General features: G+C 42.6%; 1 protein-coding gene and 1 long non-coding RNA gene across 2 annotated transcripts in view; one reads left to right on the forward strand and one right to left on the reverse strand.

Annotated features, from left to right (window-relative positions):
- The window catches only part of LOC137432428 (uncharacterized), a 43932-nt gene that overhangs the window by 16598 nt on the left and 4036 nt on the right, over window positions 1-23298 (forward strand). The window contains exon 2 of the long non-coding RNA XR_010985497.1: window positions 20479-20572. This is a non-coding gene — a long non-coding RNA (uncharacterized LOC137432428). The remainder of the gene's footprint in view (window positions 1-20478; window positions 20573-23298) is intronic.
- LOC137432424 (synaptopodin 2-like protein) overlaps window positions 1-23298 on the reverse strand; it is a gene marked incomplete at its 5' end in the record, with an annotated part of 49223 nt that overhangs the window by 9747 nt on the left and 16178 nt on the right.

A 23298-nucleotide genomic window follows, 5' to 3' on the forward strand; every position in this document is an offset into this window, starting at 1 on the left:
AGCTCCATTATAGTATGATATTATATATTGAAGAATGATAAAAATAAAAAGGTTGGTATGTTTTGGACTATTTATCAGGTTTGTCGAGTATCTGATTCATAGAACCTTTTCAATGCCCCTCACCTGTAGAAACTTTTCTATGAACTGTATTCACTATTTCTTTATCATCGTCATCGTTACTACTTGCTAAAGCACTGACCTGTATTGAGGTAATGCAGAGAAAAGGGTTTTTAAGAGTAAAATAAGAAATACAGGCAGAAAGATTGGGTGACAAGAGGTCCCAACCCCAAAGACAAATTATATTAGAAGGTTGGAAATAAATAATTCAGTTCAATCGTACATTCACTAGATAGGTAAACAAATGTGTAATTATAGTTAGTCGTGCATATGTTCCTTCTAAATTCCAAAAACTTCAAATTTTTTGGCATTAAGGTCTTTTGCATAAATTTACATTGCACAAGAGCAAATGACTCATTTTTTTTGCAGATGATGGAGTTTTTTTGCAAATCACACTAAAACCCAAGGATCATGATGGAAGATGGAGTCACAAGATACTTGCGTTGTTTATGTAACAATAATGTAATTAATTGATGAGGGGCTGGGGAAGCAAAATGCAATAACGTAATCATTTGATTTTTATGAATAGAAACAGTGGGTTGGAGAGCTTGAGGACTTTGAGTTATTATGTGTACCACTGGAGATGAAGAAAACTACTACTACTGTACTTCCTTAATGGCCCCATTGGTTCGCAGGTGAATAATCACTTAAAATTATTCGAGCTGGATCCGGATCCGGATCTTCATCAAAATTGAATCGATTCTTCCTTGTCACACACACAACCTGTCCAACAAGTTTCGTCCATATCCGTCCATAACTTTTTGAGATATCCTGCAATGTATAGTTTTTGGCCCTATCTCCCAATGGTGAAGAATCACTTAAAAAATTAAATAATTCTCATATCCGAATCCATATTCAGATATTCACCAAAATCGAATATATTTGTCCTGGCCAGGCACCCAACCGGTCCACCAAGTTTTGTCCAAATCCGTCAACAACATTTTGTGATATCCTGTTTAAAGTCAGACAGACAGACGGACAGGCATGAAAACATAACCTCCGTCCATGGCTGAGGTAAAAACAATATGTGGCATGATATCTCAAAACATTATAGACGGATTCGGTATAAAACTTGGTGAATAGTTGGGTTTGTGACGAGGCTTAATCTATTAGACTTGGATGAAGATCAGAAAAGACTTTAAAAATTTTTTAAAAAGTGATTCTTCACCATTGAGAGATAGAGCGAAAATGATGTATAGCATGATATTTCAAAAAGGTTCTGGATGAGTTATGACAAAACTAGGTGGATACGTTGGCTATGTGACCAGAACAAGCCAATTCGATTTTGGTTCAGGTCCGAATCCAGATCAGGCCTATCAGTGGGATGCTATATGTTCATTGTTAAAAAAAAACGATGTTCATTGTTTAGTGGTGCCCCAGCATCACTCTCTCCTGGATTTTGTGGAATCTAAAGCACTCGGTATTATTGGCAACTGCCCGTGACGAGGCCAAACACAAGGTCTATTACTCTCACATTGCACACAGGGCAATGGCCTCTTTATCCCAAATTGCTTTTTGCATTGAAAAGTCTGTTGCATAACACTTACTGATGCTATGATATTCTGCGGTGTAGGTGCATCAATCCGTAAATGAAAGAAACATCCTTCTATTTATCTCCTTCCTGTTCTGGTTAATGATATCCTACAAGTATAGAAGTTGTATTTTTATATATATTTTTTTTATTGCAATTAAAAGAGAGACATTTTATTTTCTGCTACAGTTATGCAGAAATACATTAATTCGTTTTTCCTCTTTAGCAAGTACCACATATATTAATTACACACTTCACCATGTAAGCTGCTGCACTTGATCACTTTAAGAGGAGATCTCTCTCTTCACCAAAGGTTAAGGGCCAAAACAACTAATATTGTGTGAAAGTCCTCGAATTATGGCCCATGTTTGCAAGGCATGCTTGCTATGGTGTTCTTACAATGTAGAGGTATTCTTAGCCCCCGTTGGACTTACTCCAAAACGGGGGCTTATGGATTGGGTCTCATCTGTCCGTGTGTGTGTTTGTGCGTCCGCAACCATATCTCGGAGATGTATGGACCGATTTGCCCATTCTTGGCAAAACGATGACACATGATGGTTTACATATGCACATCATTTTTTTCACGATGCAATCAAAGATGGCCGACTGGCGGCCATTTTAGTTGTAAAAAAACCAGATTTTGAACACGTCCTCACCCATTTCACAGACATGCATTTACCGATCTTGTTCAAACTTTGCACACAGATAATGAATGATGGCTTACACATCCTCGTCATTTCCTTTCGAAATCAGATCCAATATGGCCGACCGGCGGCCATTTTAGTTGTAAAAAACAACAACCCGATATTGAACACGTCCTCACCCATTTCATGGACATACATTTACCGATCTTGTTCAAACTTGGCACACAGATAATGAATGATGGCTTAAACATCCTTGTCATTTCCTTTCGAAATCAGATCCAAGATGGCCGACTGGCGGCCATTTTAGTTGTAAAAAAGAACCTGATATTGAACACGTCCTCACCCATTTCACAGACATGCATTTACCGATCTTGTTCAAACTTGGCACACAGATAATGAATGATGACTTACACATCCTCGTCGTTTCTTTTTGAAATCAGATCCAAGATGGCCGACCGGCGGCCATTTTGTTACTTAAATGTGTTCCCAACCATTTCGTGAACATGCATGGTCCGATTTTGTTCAAACTTGGCACAAGTAGAGTACACGATGGCATAAACATGCATCTCACTTTATTTTGCGATCTCATCAAAGATGGGCCACTGGTAGACTGGTGGCCATTTTAGTTTTACAAAGAAATTTATTTGTAGAGTAGCTATTTTAGAAGTTTAAAACATTTTGGAACCTTACATTTGTGAAGAAATTTAACTGAATTAACCACCATTCGTGGGAGTAATTAAAAGTGGTAAAAAAGTTTAGCTTTCTAGGTTCTATTTATTCCAGAATGAAATGGAGTCTGATTATAAACTTTCAACATGGTATTCCAATACTTGATATTACATCATATTGTACACCGTCGCTTCTGCCAAACCTTTATCTTCCTTCCTTTCTTCCTTACCAGCACTTGCTCATGGATTGTGGAATATCCTATTGTGTCTTTTGAAAAGGGTAGGCCACTGTGTAAAAGTAACCTGGCATAATCCTAGTATTTCGTTCCTAGACGTCTGGTGGAAGGCAGTGACAAACTATCATGTATTCCTTACACAGGAAACTTTATTTATTTATTAATATGCAGCGTGTGGTTGCTCGTTGCATCATTTCCCGGGGGTAGAGGTGGTGGGGAGGGCACGACTGTGCCACTGATACGCAGCGGTGCCGCCCCGTTATCAGCTGGCTGGTACTCATTTCAGAAGGATGGGACCTCGGAAGGATGACAGGCTGATTCGACCCACCTGGTGTTAATTCAACGAGCTGACAGGAGCTTGAACCCAAGACCCTAGGATCTTAAGCCTTCCACCTTAACTGTTAAGCCAACACTAGGCTACACAGGAAACTGATGATGGCACTTACAGTCTGGTTAAAATGGTAATACTGTACTGTATTTAGATTTACTAATCATACTATGAGAGAGCTAGATTTTTTTTGATGAGAAAGAAGAAGAAGAAAGAACCACCTTCAGAGGCCATTTTTCCCCGCAGGGTGGGGGTTGGCCTTTTTCGGGCACGCTGGTCCCCTTTTCGAAGCAATGTTTTATGGCCGGATGCCCTTCCTGCCGCCAATCCTGTTAGTCGCCTCTTGCGACACACAGTGAATTACCAGTGAACTGGTACTCAATTTGCCGACCTCGGAAGGATGATAGGCTGAGTCAACCCCCCCCGGCGTTAATTCAGCGATCGACCGGGATTCGAACCCAGGATCCGAGGATCCCAAGCCGGCACCCTAACTGCTAAAGCCAACACCAGGCTTAACAAAAAAAAAAAAAAAAAAAAAAAAACGTTTCATGAGAATTTTTTTTTTCTTAATGAGAAGGAAAAGGTTATAATAAGCAACAGTAGGTGAACAAGTAAGAAGGTCAGTAAAAACTAGACATTATATGGTCTTGACGAGCTACTAATGCACTCAAGCTGGCTTTGAAATAAGTGAGCAAAAGGCATCGATCCTCTAATCGTAATGCTCCAAATGATCATTTGATACTCTTCAGCTGCTTATAGTGTGCTATACTTGAGCATTAAGATTATGCTTTTCCACCAAGGAAAACAAATTCTACATCAGGAAGCCTTCCATTGAACAGTTCTTCAAATTGTCGAAATTAGAGGTTTGGGCATCATCAGCTTATTCACGAGAAAAGTAAAAGTCAGTCTTTCTGCAAGTACTCTTGGAGATAACTTTGTGAGGGTATAGAAAGTTTTTATGCATTAAGTATTGCTTCAACTACTTTTTCTGTTTATTATTACTCCATCTCTTTCCCTGATAAAATCATCATTCATTGATCTCTTTGTCTCTCACCTGTGAGTCACACTCTTACTTCATTTTGTCTGCCAGGAGGGCGTAGAGGTAGCACGCTCCTCTTTGAGCTGTCTAGTTTGGGTTGATGTTTCACAGACAGGGTATTGCAACAATATATGCGCACAGTCCCTCGGATGCGACGTTAAGCTGGATGTCCCATCCGCCAGCGTAGATTTCTGTTGGACGTTAAAAGATCCCATGGTGATTTTTGCTTCGAGTAGACAATTGTCGCCAGCACCCTGACCAAGTTCCAAATTCCTGCCCTGCAAAGTCCACCCCCTGATTTGGGGCTGCAGCATCCCCTTGCCCTGTATGGACTAATTTTCCATGGAAAAGTGTATGGGTTGGCTAATTAACAACAACAATATTTTATTTTACCTTATCCCACCTGTTTTATACATTGGTCCAAAGCTCAAGAAGCTAGTATATATTCTCAACAATCCTCTCGAAGAAGTTCTTTCGCTCCAGCTCTTGGATCTCACTATCTGCCATGATCTTTCCTGGAAAAAATACATTTCCAAGCTGGCCTGCAAAGCCAGTCGCCGACTGGGCATCCTCCATCATGCGAAGTCCTTCCTTGGCACACCTGAGCTCCTCACCACATACAAAGCTTTCATCCACAGCTCAATGGAATACTGCTCTACCCTATGGGCCGGTGCTCCTGCCTCACACCGAGCTCGTCTTCACGCTGTTGAAACCAAAGCTTTCAGAATCATTGGAATCTCCAGCGATGACGCTAACTTCGAGGGCCTTTCACTCACTCACCGCAGGCAGGTTGGTGGTCTTTCTGTCTTCTACCGACTCCTCTCCGGCCTTGCTCCCCTAGCTCTCTCTGGGCTCTGTCCCCCAACTATTCCTGCAGGTCGCACAAGATCTGCCAGCAACTCTCTTCTTGTGAAACTGCCAAAATCAAGGCTCTCTGCTCACCTTCACTCTTTCATTTCTCTTTTCTCCAGACTCTGGACCAATCTCCCTCACTCTCTTCAATCCCACTCCTCCCTCCAGATCTTTAAAACAGCTTTTCACCACCATCTCTTATCTTCCCCCTTCCAAAACCTTGATCTTTTATAACCCCGTTAATGCACCACAAATCCACCTTTTTCAAATTATGTTTTCTCGTAAGTCCTAGTAGTGTCAATTTGTTTTCTACCGTGTACCCTGCACCAGCCCTCTGCCTTCCACATATCTACCGACGTCCCTGTTCTCTCCTGTTGTTCTTGTGTGCTTTCCTCTCTCTCCCCCTTTTGTCTCCCGTTCCTTTATTATATGTTTCATGTGTGTTTCTGTTTCTTTTTATGTGTTTTATGTGCCAGCTCTTTCACGAGCCTCGACTGTGTATATAATAAAAAACATAATATGCAGGACAAAGACATGAGCAGACATCGGTGTAATATTATACGAGACAAGTAATACTGTATGGGATTTTAACCTGTATTCCCAGCAAGAGCAATTTTCACGTGAAGAATGGGCAAAGGTTTCACCATCTCACTGTGCAAAGCTGGTGGAGACCGACCCAAAAAGACTCATAGCAGTTATTGCTGTAAAAGATGCTTCCACCAGGTACTGACATAAGGGGCTGAATACTTTTACAACCAGTGAATTGTGATTTGTACATGTTTTTTTTTTACAGATATTCCCGACATGTAACCTCCTTCAACTATAACAGTGTTTAGTTTGATCTCTTCAGTTGTAAATAAAAAAGTTCATTTGGAAACTGTTTCTACATAACTCGTAATTCATCTTCATGTATCATTATTGGTAGGGAGTGAATACTTTTGCAGGCCACTGTATATCATATCAGCTGGCTAGATATGCGTTTTGTAAAAGCATTGCTTCCCACATTATAAATAATTAGCCTGGTGTTGGCTTAGCAGTTAGGGTTCCGGCTTGGGATCCTCGGATCCTGGGTTCTAATCCCGGTTGGTTGCTGAATTAACGCCCGGGGGGTTGACTCAGCCTGTCATTCTTCCGAGGTCGGCAAATTGAGTACCAGCTCACTGGTAATTCCCTGTGTGTCGCAAGAGGCGACTAACAGGGTTGGCGGCAGGAAGGGCATCCGGCCATAAAACATTGCTTCAAAAAGGGGACCACAGTGCCCAAAAAAGGCCAACCCCTGCTCTGCGGGGAAAAATGGCCTCTAAAGGTGGTTCTTTCTCACATCATAAATAATTGTAGTGAGGTATTTTTCCCTCACACACTATAATCTGTGTTTAATGTCTTCCAGAACTCTCACCTCATTGAAAAAATGTGCAACAAAAGTCTAATAAAGCTGATAGAAAACAAAAACTCAGGAACTTTGGTTATTATAGAAAACTTTGCAATGGGTAATAGCCAAATGTATGATGAGAGGGGCAATAGCAAAAAACTAGTTTTTAAAAAATACAGCAAAAACAACAAAAAAGCAAAAAACAAACAAAAAATAAAACTAGATCAACAGCTTGATCAAGTCAGCAAAACACTGATAAAGTTAAAAAAATAACCGTTGATACCAGAGTTATAAAATGAGTGTGGCAAATGGCTGTGAACTGCCAAGCTGTTAAAACTAGAAGTGGTAGTGGAGCTGGTAAATAGGTTTAAATTGGAATTCGATAGGTATCTACATGCAGTAGAGATACAGTGGTATGGGGATATATTGGCAGCTTTTGCAGGTAGTTTGTGTACGTATTGGTGACGGTTACTGGTGTTGGTGCAGCACAGGCAAGATGGGCCGAATGGCCTCCTCTTGCGCCAAAGTTCCTTGTGCGTGACTTTGAGGTCCAAACAAAGCTCATACTGAATGTATGTTTTGTTTTAACTATTAAGCTATTACAAGTTAAACTAATTTATGGGTGTTTAAAATACCTCATGGTTTATTGGAGCAGGGATGTTGGAAGGAAGCATTTTTATTATGTTTATTAAAGGGTAGACAGGTAGAGTCCCTGTATATAGAGAGTTGTGTCAACTCAAATTTGGACGCCATTTTGTGTCTATGTGTCGGATTAGATATACATGTACATTCGTGATATGGGGTGATATATTCTAAACCTGCTAAAAAAAATTTTACTGCACATATTTTGTCTTATTATTACATACAGGTGATATTTGTTTTGTCAAAAACTCAGCTATTGCCGTGAAAAAGAGCTGTGTGGTGATATTAAAAGTGGTATGGCAATGCATATTACAAGCCAACACTGCATATAAGAGCTAACATTATAAGTAAGACAAACCAATGCTGTCGTTCTCTGAATTTTAATAACTTTTAGAAAGGAGTGTGGGAATATCCAATATTTTTTAAAGGGTGCCGAGAGCAATTCCGGTGTAGGACTTCCAGCCGACATATAGTCTAACACACTTAAAACAAATTCTGTACGTGGTATTGCCATATTTCTATAGTGTACAACTTTAGTTTTATCGACATTTATATTCAATTTCCATTGTAATGATTTAACAAGCTGCAAGTCAGCTTCTGTCTCTGACATAAGGAAAACGTCATCGGCATCTAGTAAGATTGAAACGTTCATTTATTACTACACCCTTGCCCAGAACTCTGATGGATATTGCCTGATCGATTAATATGTTTCATAGCTGGCGACTTAATTAACACTTAATTTTCGACTGCGCCAAGCCGTAATTAAACAGAGAAAAAACTTTTAAAAATACCTGCAGTGTGCACGGTTCGTCTAGTCGAACAGATATGGAAAAGCACAGAAAAGCACAGACAGGTTTTCAACGGACAGACAACCAAAAAAAAACCGAGCAGATAGAATTGCTTTTGAACATCGATCATCAAGCGGCGTGGGCCTACCTGGCAGAGTCTCGAGGAGTCGATCGCTTTCCAGCTCTTTCGTCTGACTTTCGCTTCCCAAATGTGTCTTCTGACTTTATCACTTGGAAATCTATACATCTTATATTTCCCAGATTGGTTTGAACAACCAAAAGCAGAACAACCAGTCATTTTGTTTGGCAATAAACAACATTCCCGTACCAAGCTGATGTTCACGCACGGTGAAGTTAGACACAAAATGGCGCCACGAAATCATGTGACCAGAAATCTCGGGTCAGCGCATGGCGCAACTCTCTTTATACAGGGACTCTAGTAGACAGGGAGGCGCAGAGCCTGAGTTGGGGAAGAAATCAGATTATAATTTATTTATTTTTGTATACAAGATCGAGGCTCGTGTAAGAGCTAACATTAATCACAAAAAGACAAACTGACACAGAAAACATTTGATAAAGGGAGCGGGAGACAAGATGGGGAGGGAGAGGGAAGCACACAAGTACTACAGTAGTGAACAGGGACATCGGGAGATCTGTGGGAGGGAGAGGGCTTGGGGGGAGGAGGCACGGGAAGGGGGTGGGGGGGGGTAGGGGGGGGTGGGAGAGGTATAAAACACAAGGACACCAAGGACTTCCAGGAAAGAAGTCGGAATTTCAAAAAAGTGTATCTGGGGTGAATTAGCGGGGGTAGAAAAGATCAAGGTTTTGGATGGGGGAAGATAAGAGATGGTGGTGAACAGCTGTTTTAAAGACCTGGAGGGTGGAGTGGGATTGAATAGAGTGAGGGAGTTTGTTCCAGAGGCGGGAGAAAAGAGGAATGAAAGAGTGAAGGTGAATAGAGAGTCTTTATTTTGGCAATTTCACCAGAAAAGGGTTACTGGCAGATCTTGTGCGACCTGTGGGAATATTTGGGGGACAGAGCACAGAGAGAGCTGGGGGAGCAAGGCCGGAGAGGAGTCGGTAGGAAACAGATGTAAAGTTACAAGGCACACATGGTCACATGCACACAGCCAACCATACCTAAACCTGCATATTCTTCCCAGCTTTCTTCTGTAGGTACTTGCCGAAGCGTTATCTTACTATAATTCACCAAATGTCCGTCTGTCTGTCTGTCTGTCTGTTCGAAGGTACCGTAAAAACTGCTGAACCGATCGCAAAGATATTTTGGGTTGGTAATCCTGGGATCTCCAGGAGTAAAATAGGCTATTTAGTTTTCCCAATTTCAGCTTTAGTCTCCAGTATTCTCAGGTTTGGACTCCCGCATAACATTCGCGTTCACGTAACGTTCATTGTTCTCATTGTGACGATGTTGCTTTCCCGGGTGCCGCACAAACAGCTGCACCGATCGCTGCACAGCTGCACCGATCGAACTCGGTGATCTCGGATAAAGACCTTTTATGAGGACACGGGTTGAATCCCTGCTTGAGAGAATTCTAACCCATTTCAACTGAAGGAAACACGTATCGGGAGTACATACGACATAGCGATTATGAACACGATTATCGATCACGATTCACGATCACGATCATAGAGTATCGATCACTGTGGGATATTTGGTGAATTATAGTAAGATACTGTTTAGATTTTAATGATTTGACGGATGTTTATATGAATCGTTTAAAATAAAAAAACCTTCAATTTCTGATATTTTACCTTTTCGTTTGGGCCTCCCAATTGAAGCCCCGCCCTTATGGCGTGTACCGTTGCTAGTTTAATTAATCAACTGTCCTCATTCCTCCCACTCACTTTAAAGCAAAACTTCCATGTGCAGTATTAACCAATCTCTGCAATATAAAACAAGTCTTATCTCAGTTATAGCTCCCTTTTTCTTCTTATAACCCTTAAACGCTGACAAAAACATCGTTTTAGTCGCACAGATTATAATCACCCATGTAAATAGCAATTTACAAAGGGAGATAAACTGCCGATTAATTGTGCATGTATAAACTGCCGAGCACATATCTCCAACATCCAATGGAAACGATGCACTTGCATATATTGTTGGAGGAGGGGATTCAGTGCATTGCTCATCGTGTCAGGTTGATCCAGGTCTTCTTGCACGAGATTCAGCAGCCAACAAAATGATTCCTCAGAGAGTCTAACTCCAGACAAATTTGATATTGTCATACTTCTCCAGAAGATTGCCTCGAAGTTGTCGATGCATGTCGGCGAACTTCCCTATTCCTATATCCTCTTCTGCCTCCTTGAGCTAATTCAAGCCAACTTCCCATGGAAACATTTGTTATTATTATTGCCAAATGATACAACTATTATTATTGTTGGTAATATTATTAGTATTAATTAATACATGTATGTTGTATATGCTTTGTTACAAGTTGTCATTATTTATGTTATTTATTTTGTAATTAGAATGCCATGCCGTGCAAAGATCTATATTATACTTCTCTATACCCCTTAACAGGAAAAACATGGGAATTCTTCTGGATTCTTTGTAGTTAATTAGCCTGATCAAATTTGGAGGTCATGACGATCATTTTGGTGTATCGCATTCCATATCAGAAAGCACAAAAAACATGCCTCACATCTAGTTTTTCATTTCGGTTCCTCACAATTCTGTCTCTCTCTTATTTACACACACATAGGCTAACCCCTGCTCTAGCAGGGAAAATGGCCTTAAAATGCATGTTGTTGTTGTTGTTGGAATGCATCCAACATGTTGGAAAAGACTGCGCATGCGCAAGATTGGTCGTCACGTCTCTTCAAAGCTGTCCCCGCGCGCACGCTTTCGAAGTTAAGTAATTTTTCACAATTGTGTTTTTGTCGAATCTGTATCTTTCTTCCGGTGTATGTACCTATTGGGGTGACTTTAATAGGTTTCTCGGTGTTGGTTTTTCATATCTGTGTACAGAATCGTCGTTTTTATCGTGTATTCTGAGGCCTAGTGTAGTGCTAGTAGGCTACCGTGTCAGCCCTTGGCTTGAGGCTTTTTTTTGTCTCAGCGGTTCTTCGATCGCGCTGCAAATTACTTTCGGTCTCTGTTTTTCACGTTCTTTTCACCCCATACTTCCTTGTTTTAAAATCTCAAAAAAAAAAAAAAATTTCCTTCCCTGTTCTTATCCGTTTGTTCATTCTTATTTGTTCGTTCGTTCTTCGACCACGTTGTTTGTGATCACGTGATCACGTTGTTAAAAAATGTTTCATCTGTCCCCTGAAGAACTTAATTTTGTCATATTCTATAACACCTTTTTCTTCTTCCTCTATAAAAGGATGCTTTCGACTTGCTCACCAAATCTATTCATTCCAAAAAAAAAATCCATCTCTTACAGTGCATCTTTCATTCATTCCCTAAACTCTCCAGAACTCCACCCATCCGTCAGCGTCCTCAAATGTATTTTTGACTCGAATGTCTCAAGAAACTCATTTTGCAATAAATGTTCGTTTCCCATTAATCGTACACTTTTCAAAATCCAATCTCACCCCTTCCCTCCAAATCTTCCCCATCACCCATCTCTTTCAAATCTTCCCCCTTGCCCCTCCCCCCCAAATCTTCCCCATCACCCAACCCTTTCAAATCTTCCCCCTTGCCCCTCCCCCCCAAATATTCCCCATCACCCATCCCTTTCAAATCTCCCCCCCTGCCCCTTCCCTCCTAAACTCCCCCCACTCCCCTCCCCTCCGAGACTCTCCCTCACTCCTCCCCTCCTAGACTCCCCTCTCACCCCTCCTCCTCAAAGCGTCATCCCCGCTTCTTCCCCCTTCCAACTTTCACCTTCTTCTCCCTCAACCTTCTGCCTCACTCTTCCCCCTCCTCAAATAACACCTCACTGTGCCTCACCCAATCACCATCAAACCTTTTGTCTGCCCCATTCTTCCCTTTCTCCAAGCTATTCTGTAATCTCTGACACACCTTCAACAGCTCTCCCTACCTCTTCCTCCTCTTCCACATCTTACCCGACCGCTCCCCCCCCCCCCCTGTTCTGTATCCGATGCTCCCCCTTCCTCTTCCTTAACAGTATGGACCTCAAACATCTGGGGCCTTCGCTCAAACTTAACTGATCTCTCCATACAGGTTGCTTCTGACAAACCAGATGTGATTTGCTTAACAGAAACTTTCCTCCTTCATGATGTCTCTGATTCCTTGGTATCTTTCCCAGGTTACTCCCTCCTCCGGTATGATAGACCTGAGCCTCGTCCTGGAGGTGGGGTTGCTATCTTTATAAAAAACTCTCTTCCTCACTCGCCCTGCACTGCCCTCTCTCCACCTCACCCCCAGGAATACCTTTGGCTACGGCTTCCCCTTCGCTCCCACCTTTTGTTCATATGTGTGTTGTACCGTCCACCAAACAGTGATGACTCCATCTACATCTCGCTGTCTGATAATATGGACCAACTTCTATCTACCCATCCCAACTCTCTCTTCCTCATATGTGGTGATTTCAACTGTCACCATGCCAGTTGGCTGGGGGTGGGTACCTCTCTCACCGGCCATGGGCCATGGCTCTTCAGCAAACGACTTCTGTGACTCACTGGGACTGACACAATCTGTCAATTTCCCAACCCGGATCTCAGTCAACGGAGCATCTTCTCTTCTGGACTTGGTTATGACTAACTTCCCTGAAAATGTCTGCTGCTCTTCTTCTGCTCCAATCGGCTCTTCTGATCATGTGCTTGTTAAAGTGGACATCTCTCTGACCATTCTCAGAGAGCCTCCTCAGCGTCGACGAGTCTGGCATTTCACTCAGGCCAACTGGCACGGTCTTCAAGCAGCCATCAATCATCTGGACTGGTCTCCCATCTCTACTGCCTCTGACATCAACTCATCCTGGGAATTCTTCCGAAGTAAATTGCTCTCTCTCATGCACAGATTTATCCCATCTCGTCTTCAGTTGTCATACCCTTCCTCCCGTCCATGGTACACGGAATCTTGTGGTGAGGCTATTGCCCAGAAACAACTTGCTTTCGTCTCCTGGAAAGCAAATCCAACGGAAGGAAATCTCATTTCCTTTCACAAAGCCCGAAACAAGTGTGTGTCCACCCTCAGGAGAGCCAGGAAACAATATCTCTCCGTTCTCAGGACCGAACTCTCTTATCTGTCTCCCTCTTCCAAATCCTGGTGGCGTCTGGTCAAATCTGTTTCTGGTGTTTGTTCCCCCTCCATCCCCTCCCTCACCTCAAATGGCCACACGGCTGACTCCGCACGTGAAAAAGCTGAATGCCTCAACTCTGTGTTTGCCTCTAAATCTTGTGTCCCAAACCCATCCCTCTCTGTACCCACCGTACCCAGTCGTACCCAGCTGCTCCTGGACTCTGTGTCCTTTCCTCCTGACAAGGTGGAAAAGTTTCTGTCAACCCTCGACTCTGATTCTGCAACTGGACCTGACGGCATCAGCCCACGGGTCCTAAAATCATGTTCTTCCGCTCTTTCACTCCCTCTCTCTGTTCTCTTCACCCTCTCTTTTGCTCAAGGTCATCTTCCATCTGCTTGGAAATCTGCCAACATCACCGCTTTGCACAAAAAAGGTGCAAAAACAGATCCCAGCAACTACAGACCAATCAGCCTTCTCCCAATTATCAGCAAAGTCATGGAATCCATCATTGCTTCAGATATGAAATCTTTCCTCTTCTCCAATGGCTTGATCTCTGATCATCAATTTGGTTTCAGACCTGGACACTCCACTCTGGACATGCTGCTTCTGCTTTCTCAACAATGGATGGAGGTCCTCAATGCCAAACAGGAAATTACAGCAGTCTCCCTTGACATATCACGTGCCTTCGATACGGTGTGGCACCCCGCTCTGCTCACCAAACCCTCCTCTTTTGGTATCCATGGAAATCTCCACGCATGGCTGGCGGACTTCCTCTCTAGTCGTAGTCAACGTGTGGCCCTGAATGGGTTTCTCTCATCTCCTCTTCCTGTTCAGGCTGGAGTTCCCCAAGGCAGTGTTCTGGGCCCTGTGCTTTTTCTGGTCTTCATCAATGATCTCTCTGACTCTTGAAAATCCTCTCTATCTCTTTGCTGACGACTCTACTCTCTGTCGCTCCATTCTTCATCCCTCAGATCGGCAGTCTGCAGCCTCCTCACTCTCTGCAGACCTTGACAAAATCACAGACTGGGCAAACAAGTGGAACATGTCTTTCAATCCTGACAAATCTCACACTCTTACGATGTCTCTCCGAAAAGACCGACTGGACAACCCTCCCATCCACTTTCTGAATAATCCTCTCCAAGAAGTTCTGTCACTCAAGCTTTTGGGTCTCACTATCTGCCATGATCTTTCTTGGGAAAACCACATTTCAAATCTGGCCTCCAAAGCCAGTCGCCGACTGGGCATCCTCCGTCGTGCGAAGTCCTTCCTTGGCACACCTGAGCTCCTCACCACATACAAGGCTTTCATCCGCAGCTCAATGGAATACTGCTCTCCCCTCTGGGCTGGTGCTCCTGCCTCACACCTAGCTCACCTTCACGCTGTTGAAACCAAAGCATTCAGAATCATTGGAACACATATATATATATATATATATATGCACATATATACATCCACACACCCCCATCCCCACACACACACACACACACACACACACACACACACACACACACACACACACACACACACACACACACACACACACACACACACATATATATATATATATATATATATATATATGCACATATATAAACATATACACATATATACATCCACACCCCCCCCCCCCCCCCACACACACACACACACACACACACACACACACACACACACACATATATATATATATATATATATATATATATATATATATATATATATATATATATAATATATATATATATATATACACATCTATAAACATATACACATATATACATCCACACACCCCCCACACCCCCCCCCCACACACATACACACACACACACACACACACATATATATATATATATATGCACATATATACACATATTCATCCACACACATCCCCCCCCCCCCCCCCTCACCCTCCCCCACCCCACACACACACACACACATCTTGTTTTTTATTTTTGTTTCTCACAATTTTATCTCTTATGATTTTCAATACTTATTTTTCTTCTTCAATTCTTATTTAAAAATGCATTTAATTAATTGCACAGTATAGGTTGTTCCTAAACTTAAATATAAATAATTGAAAGGATTTCTGTAAATGATGTTAATTTCACAACATCCCATATTTAACTTTATTAACTCAACTGGACTATGTCCAGCTGAGTTTTTGTCGACACCCAGTGTCCGTCGTACGTCTGTCTGTTTGTCTGTCTGTCGTCTGTAAACAATTCGACGTCTACGCTCTAAAAGTCACAAATATTGATGAAATTTGATGAAACTTGTTATGCAGCATCTTTAAGACATAAACTAGTTTGGGATTGCATTTGGGCGTTGCACGCCCAAAAATGGGCGCGGCAGGGCGGCCATATTGAAAAATCCATTTTTGTCATATATTTTTAGCACATATAAACTATATAGTTTGTGGTTCTATTATGCATATTCTAACCATATTAACCATAGGCTAACCCCCGCTCTAGCAGGGAAAATGGCCTTAAAATGCACGTTGTAACCATATTGATATGGACCAGTTGAGTTCAGGTTCCATGGAACCTCTAGTTTAAATTGTAAACCTCAAAACATAGTTCCCCTACCGAAAGCAAGAACCTTAACCTGTAAGCAATTGACTCGTTTCCCGACTGCACGGATCATCAGCTGCACACCGTTCTTCGGTCCATTTATAGTCATCAGTCATCACACACACCTCATCCGTGTATAGTAGATAAGATGAGTATAAGAGTGAATGGCATATTCTATATGGTGATTAACATCAGTTTTAACACTATTTCCTCTTACTTAAACATAATGACATTTTGATGTGGCCTGACACGACACAAATTGCTGACGTGTTTTGTCGACAATTATTTCTAAATCTTTATATCTGACCTGACATACCCCCTCTCAATAATCTCTTCCTCAAAAAAAATCGATATCACTTGTTTTTACCTCCAGTGGTTACGTTAGAGTTAACTGCTTTGAAATCCATCTGCAGTCTGCACGTGATGGTACTCCTGCCCGATAACATGTTTCTCTTAGAGATCTGCATTTGTGCAATTTGCAAAATTAGTTCAATTATTCCTCACTTTGTTTGAAAAGTATTTCTAAATACCTTTTTGGTCATAAATGTGGTTCAGTAAATTAAGAGTAATAGTATGTAATGAGACCAAAACAATGGAAAGGCGAATTGAGAGAGCCGAGTGTTGGCTTAGCGGTTCAGGTGCTGGCTTGGGATCCTAGGATCCTGGATTCGAATCCCGGTCGATCGCTAAATTAACGCCAGGGGGTTGACTCAGCCTGTCATCCTTCCGAGGTCGGCAAATTGAGTACCAGCTTGCTGGGATGAATGATCCCGGTGTGTACCCCGATTTAGAATAGGTGCACCTATCCCTGCGCATTGCAAGAGGTGATTAAGGGCTGGTGTCAGGAAGGGCATCCGGCCATAAAACATTGCCTCAAACAGGGAACCATGATTGTCATGGGGCCCGCAAGGCTAATCCCCACTCCAGCGGGGAAAATGGCCTTAAAACGATCATTCATTCATATATTCAGGATGCAATGAGTACCAATTAAGCAAAGAATAAGCACCAGGGTCCTCCCATATCTTTCCCTTTTATATATCACGAGCAGTCCAGTACCCGGCGTTTTTTTTTGTTTGTTTTTTTGTTTTTTTTGTATGCAGGATCGAGGCTCGCGAAACACCTGACATTTATCACAAAAAATCAAACAGACACACAAAGTATATAATAAGGGGAGCGGTAGACAAGATGGGGAGAGAAAGGGAAGCACACAAACACAACATTTGAGAGCAGGGATATCGGGAAATATGTGGGAGGGAGAGGGCTTTGGGAGAGGAGGGGTGGGAGAAGTATAAAACACAATGACACTGCAAGGACTTCCACGAAGGAAGTTGGTATTTTAAAAAAGTGAATCTGGGGTGAAATTAGCAGGGGTAGAAAAGATCAAGGTTTTGGATAGGGGAAGATAAGAGATGGTGGTGAACAGCTGTTTTAAAGACCTGGAGGGAGGAGTGGGATTGAAGAGAGTGAGATTGTTTGTTCCAGAGGCGGGAGAAAAGAGGAATGAAGGAGTGAAGGTGAGCAGAGAGCCTTGATTTTGGCAGTTTAACCATAAGAGGGTTGCTGGCAGATCTTGTGCGACCTGCAGGAATATTTGCGGGACAGAGCCCAGAGAAAGCTGGGGGAGCAAGGCCGGAGAGGAGTCGGTAGAAGACAGAAAGACCACCAACCTGCCTGTGGTGAGTAAGTGAAAGGCCCTCGGAGTTAGCTTCATCGCGGGAGATTCCAATGATTCTGAAAGCTTTGGTTTCAACAGCGTGAAGCCTAGCTAGGTGTGAGGCAGGAGCACCGGCCCAGAGAGGAGGAACAGTATTCCATTGAGGTGTGGATGAAAGCCTTGTATGTGGTGAGGAGCTCAGGTGTGCCAAGGAAGGACTTCGCACGACGGAGGATGCCCAGTTGGCGACTGGCTTTGGAGGCCAGCTTGGAAATGTGGTTTTCCCAAGAAAGATCATGGCAGATAGTGAGACCCAAAAGCTTGAGCGACAGAACTTCTTGGAGAGGATTGTTGAGAAAGTAGATGGGAGGGTTTTCCAGTCGGGCCTTTCGGAGAGACATTGTAAGAGTGGGTGATTTGTCAGGATTGAAAGACATGTTCCACTTGATTGACCAGTCTGTGATTGTGTCCAGGTCTGCAGAGAGTGAGGAGGCTGCAGACTGCCGATCTGAAGAATGAGGAATGGAGCGGCAGAGAGTGGAGTCATCAGCAAAGAGATAGAGAGGATTTTCAAGAGAGTCAGAGAGATCATTGATGAAGACCAGAAAAAGCACAGGGCCCAGAACACTACCTTGGGGAACTCCAGCCTGAACAGGAAGGGGGAGATGAGAGAAACCCATTCAGGGCCACACGTTGACTACGACTAGATAGGAAGTCCGCAAGCCATGCGTGGAGATTTCCATGGATACCATAGGAGGAGAGTTTGGTGAGCAGAGCGGGGTGCCAGACCGTATCGAAGGCACATATGTCAAGGGAGACATCTCTAATTTCCTGTTTGGCATTGAGAACCTCCATCCATTGTTGAGACAGCAGAAGCAGCATGTCCAGAGTAGAGTGACCTGGTCTGAAACCAAATTGATGATCAGAGATCAAGCCATTTGAGATGAGGAAAGATTTGATGTCCGAAGCAATGATGGATTCCATGACTTTGCTGATAATTGGGAGAAGGCTGATTGGTCTGTCGTTGCAAGGATCTATTTTTGCACCTTTTTTGTGTAAAGCGGTGATGTTGGCTGATTTCCAAGCTGATGTCCGATGACCTTGAGCAAAAGAGAGGGTGAAGAGAACAGAGAGAGGGAGTGAAAAAGCGGCAGAGCAGAATTTTAGGACCCGTGGGCTGTTGCTGTCAGGTCCAGTTGCAGAATCAGTCTAGGTTTGACAGAAACTTTTCCACCTTGTCAGGAGGAAAGGACACATAGCCCAGGAGCAGCTGGGTATGACTGGGTACGGTGGGTACAGAGAGGGATGGGTTTGGGATACAAGATTTAGAGGCAAACACAGAGTTGAGGCATTAATATTTTTCACGTGCAGAGTCAGCTGTGTAGCCATTTGAGGTAAGGGAGGGGATGGAGGGGGAACAAACACCAGAAATGGATTTGACCAGACACCAGGATTTGGAAGAGGGAGACAGTTTTGAGAGTTCGGTCTTGAGAGTGGAGAGATATCGTTTCCTGCCTCTCCTGAGGGTGGACACACACTTGTTTCGGGCTTTGTGAAAGGATATGAGATTTCCTTCCGTTGGATTTGCTTTTCAGGAGGCGAAGGCAAGTTGTTTCTGGGCAACTGCTTCACCACAAGATTCCATGTACCATGGACGGGAGGAAGGGTATGACAACTGAAGACGAGATGGGATACACTAAATCTGTGCATGAGAGAGAGCAATTTACTTTGGAAGAATTCCCAGGATGAGTTGATGTCAGAGGCGGTAGAGATGGGAGACCAGTCCAGATGATTGATGGCTGCTTGAAGACCATGCCAATTGGCCTGAGTGAAACGCCAGACTCGTCGACGCTGAGGAGGCTCTCTGAGAATGGTCAGAGACATGTCCACTTATCAAGCACATGATCAGATGAGCCGATTGGAGCAGAAGAAGAGCAGCAGACATTTGCAGGGAAGTTAGTCATAACCAAGTCTAGAAGAGAACATGTTCGGTTGACTAAGATCCGGTTTGGGAAATTGACAGATTGTGTCAGTCCCAGTGAGTCGCAGAAGTCCTTTGCTGAGGAGCCATGGCTGGTGAGAGAGGAACCCACACCCAGCCAGCTGGCATGGTGACAATTGAAGTCACCACATATGAGGAAGAGAGAGTTGGGATGAGTAGATAGAAGTTGGTCCATATTATCAGACAGCGAGATGTAGATGGAGTCATCACTGTTTGGTGGACGGTACAAAACACATATGAACAAAAGGTGGGAGCGAAGGGGAAGTCATAGCCAGAGGTACTCCTGGGGGTGAGGTGGAGAGAGGGAAGTGCAGGGCGAGTGAGGAAGAGAGTTTTTGATAAAGATAGCAACCCCACCTCCAGGACGAGGCTCAGGTCTGTCATACCAGAGGAGGGAGTAACCTGGGAGAGATATTAAGGAATCAGAGACATCGTGAAGGAGGAAAGTTTCTGTTAAGTAGCCCATGATGACCGTGCCCGTGATGCTCTTATCCTGTTGGCATTTTGATGAAATCAATTTGTTTGTTTTTTCTTGTTTTTTTTGTGTGTGCCTAAAACACTTCCCTATACCCACTCAGCAATGGGGTTGGGGAGCATTTAATATTACCTTTCACATAGTTAGGCTTCAGCCATCTCTGAGAAAAATGATGTCACACATAGACAAACTGCTCTCTTATTGTATAAATTGATTAACATGCATTGTATTTAAAGATTTTGTAGGATAGGAGCAAAGTTTGATGAAAGATGTAAGTGGTGATTCATCTACATCAAAGTCTTCAGTTAAACAAATCTGTCATGCTCGGCAAATATTTTATGTTTTGAATGGAATAATAGTTTTGTCAAAATCCTGGATTTATGTTGTTTCACCAGATGGTGGACCTTGTGAGCCCTGAAGAGACCTGAGGGGGACAAAGCATGGAAAGAGCAGATGGTGCAAGAACTTATACCATGCTTCACAGATGAGGTAGTATGCTTTGGATCACATGGAGTACCTCCCTTTCTCTACACTTTTGCCTTTCCATTGTTTTGGTCTCATTTGTCCATAAATTATGGTTTATCTTGGTCATCTGTCCATAAAACCTTGTTCCAGAACATTACTGGCTCACCTCTGTACTTATTGGCAAATTCTAATCTGGCCTTTCTATTTTTGGTGGTGATTAGAGGTTTGCATCTTGCAGTGTAGCCTTTGTAATTCTGCTGTCAAAGTCTCTGCAAATGTAGATTTTGATACTTTCACCCCTGTACTCTGGAGGTTGTTGGTGATATCGCTGACAGTTGTTTTATGGTTTTCTTCACAGCTCTAATGATTTTTCTGTCATCAAACTGCAGTTGTTTACCTTGGTTGACCTGGTTGTTGTCTATTGCTAAGTACACTTGTGATTTATTTCTTTTTCGAGATATTCCAAATTGTTGTATTTGCTATGCCCAATTTCTGTGCTCTAGTTCTAATTGAATTCTTCTGTTCTGTCAGATTCTAAATAGCCTGCGCTGTTTTCATAGACAGTTCTCTGGTCTTCATGTTGGTTTATGCCGACTGACTCCAAAGGCAGACTCCCAAGGCAAAGCAAATGCTAAAACCAAGACTAGACATTCACAGCTCTTTTGTGTGTGAACAATCAATGCAAGAAGAAACACCTGGGCAACAAAAACACCTGTCAATCATTTGTTCCAATACTTATGCTTACCTAAAATTGTAGGTAGTAGGTTGTAGAGAGCAACCGCTCATAGTAGGGGAGCCAGAGATCAGAAATGTGCTTAAAAAGGGTTGAGGTAGTCATGGAAGAACATACTTTTGTCTTTGGTGTTTTTTGGTAGAATGGGCCATGGTGCACATGTCTAGGGTGGCCTGCTTGGGCAACTCTCTTGCGAAAGTGCCGATTAGGGTGAATTTATCATCTGTTGACATGGCAAATTTCAGCCCCAAAATTAGGGGTAGGGGAAATGTAAATGGCTATTTCACCATGTTGCTTTTGTTGTATTGTAACATTTTAGGTATCATCATAAAGGTATTAGGCTGGGCTAAAACCTGGTATCAGAAAATTTTCATTGGGGTCACTGAGGACAGTTTTAGGGGTCAAAAGGTCACGCTCAGAAGGGTCAGGTGAAAATCTAGGGGTCGGGGGTATAAATGACCCCACTGTACCCAAACCAATAACAATAAATGAATGCCACTCACACAAATTTAAGAGTACTATACAACCAGGTTTTTAATAATCAAGCGATGTTTGATGGGAATACTGGTTTTGAGAATTAACCCCTTAATGTCTTTGAGCAAAATCGAAAAATGGCGAAAATATAGGTTATTATAATGAAAGTGATTTTGCACGACTTGCATGATTAAAACATGAGTATATTATAAATTATATTGATAAAGTACATATCCTGACCATTTAAACCAAATTTAACCCTTTGCTTGCCTATATTAACCCTTGTGTGTTTTTCACATTAACCCTTCGTGTCGTTTTACCATTTTTCATCTGTTACAATTTTATTGAAAATTTACAGAAGATGTTCAGTAACTATAGCTCTTTGATGTTAGTTGTTGATCCGACTTGTTCATTTTTATGTAAATAAACATCATTATCTTCAATTTGTGTGATGGGAGTGGCAGCTAAATCAAGAGACAATAGGCTAAAGGTAAGTGTTTAAGCCCAATGCGAACTCATTCAAAGGAGAGTCCCTAATGAGACACCATACCTTAAAAACAAAGAGCTCCTCAGTGTGTCATTATTTGGAGGTGCAATTGACCTCTCATTTGTCATGCTTGAAAGAGCCAGAAAATCTATCTGGAAATTAAAATTTAATCCATCACATCCTATAATCGTGAAATATGATAGACACCTCGTGTTACATAATCATAAAAGAAGTATTATGCCTCATTAACAGGTAATTAGTTTGCAGTGATTAGATTTTTTGGCTGTACTTTTGAGTACTTTAGGCTGGGCTTGTACATTATGTAACGTGTACATTTTTATGGAATCTACGGAAGCCCATAAGGACACGGTTATTCAGTCCCCCTTATGAGAGAATGCAGGCTAATTCTTCCGGCATGATCATTATCCCATTTCTCGGTGGTGTGTTGGGGCAGAGTAGAGGATGCTTCCTTTCAATTTCCGACCCGACCCCATATCCAATATGGCTGCCAGAGCCGCCATCTTCAATTTGGTTTCCGCCCACTAACTAAAGAATGCCTTGGCCGATTGATCCCATTTCTTACTGATGTGTTGGGGGTGGGTACAGGAAGCTTCCTTTTCATTTCAGGCCAAATCCCATATCCAATATGGCTGCCAGAGCTGCCATCTTGAATTTGGTTTCTGCCCATTAACTAAAAAATGTCTTTGTCAGTTCATCCAATTTCTTAGTTGTGTGTTGCGCATGGATAGAGGAAGCTTCCTTTTGATTTCCAGCACAACTCTTCATCCAATATGGCCACACCACAGCTGCCATCTTGTTGTCATTTTCATTTTATGGCTGAGTAGTACAGCTCCCGATTTGTGGGGCTAGCGGCATTTTATTTTATTTCCATTGGCATGGTTGGATTTCACTGAAAATTTGACGCCTTGCACTTTGCCTTTCAGCTTCAAGTTACAACATCCAAAGTCTATCCATGGCAGAACTCACCGAGCTACAGTTTGGAAGGAAACGCAAGAGTCCGTCTCTTCTCAAAACTGACTTTACTTGCTGCATAAT

This window comes from Myxine glutinosa, chromosome 8, assembly GCF_964187855.1.
Source record: "Myxine glutinosa chromosome 8, kmMyxGlut1.1, whole genome shotgun sequence".
Taxonomy (NCBI): Eukaryota; Metazoa; Chordata; class Myxini; order Myxiniformes; family Myxinidae; genus Myxine; species Myxine glutinosa.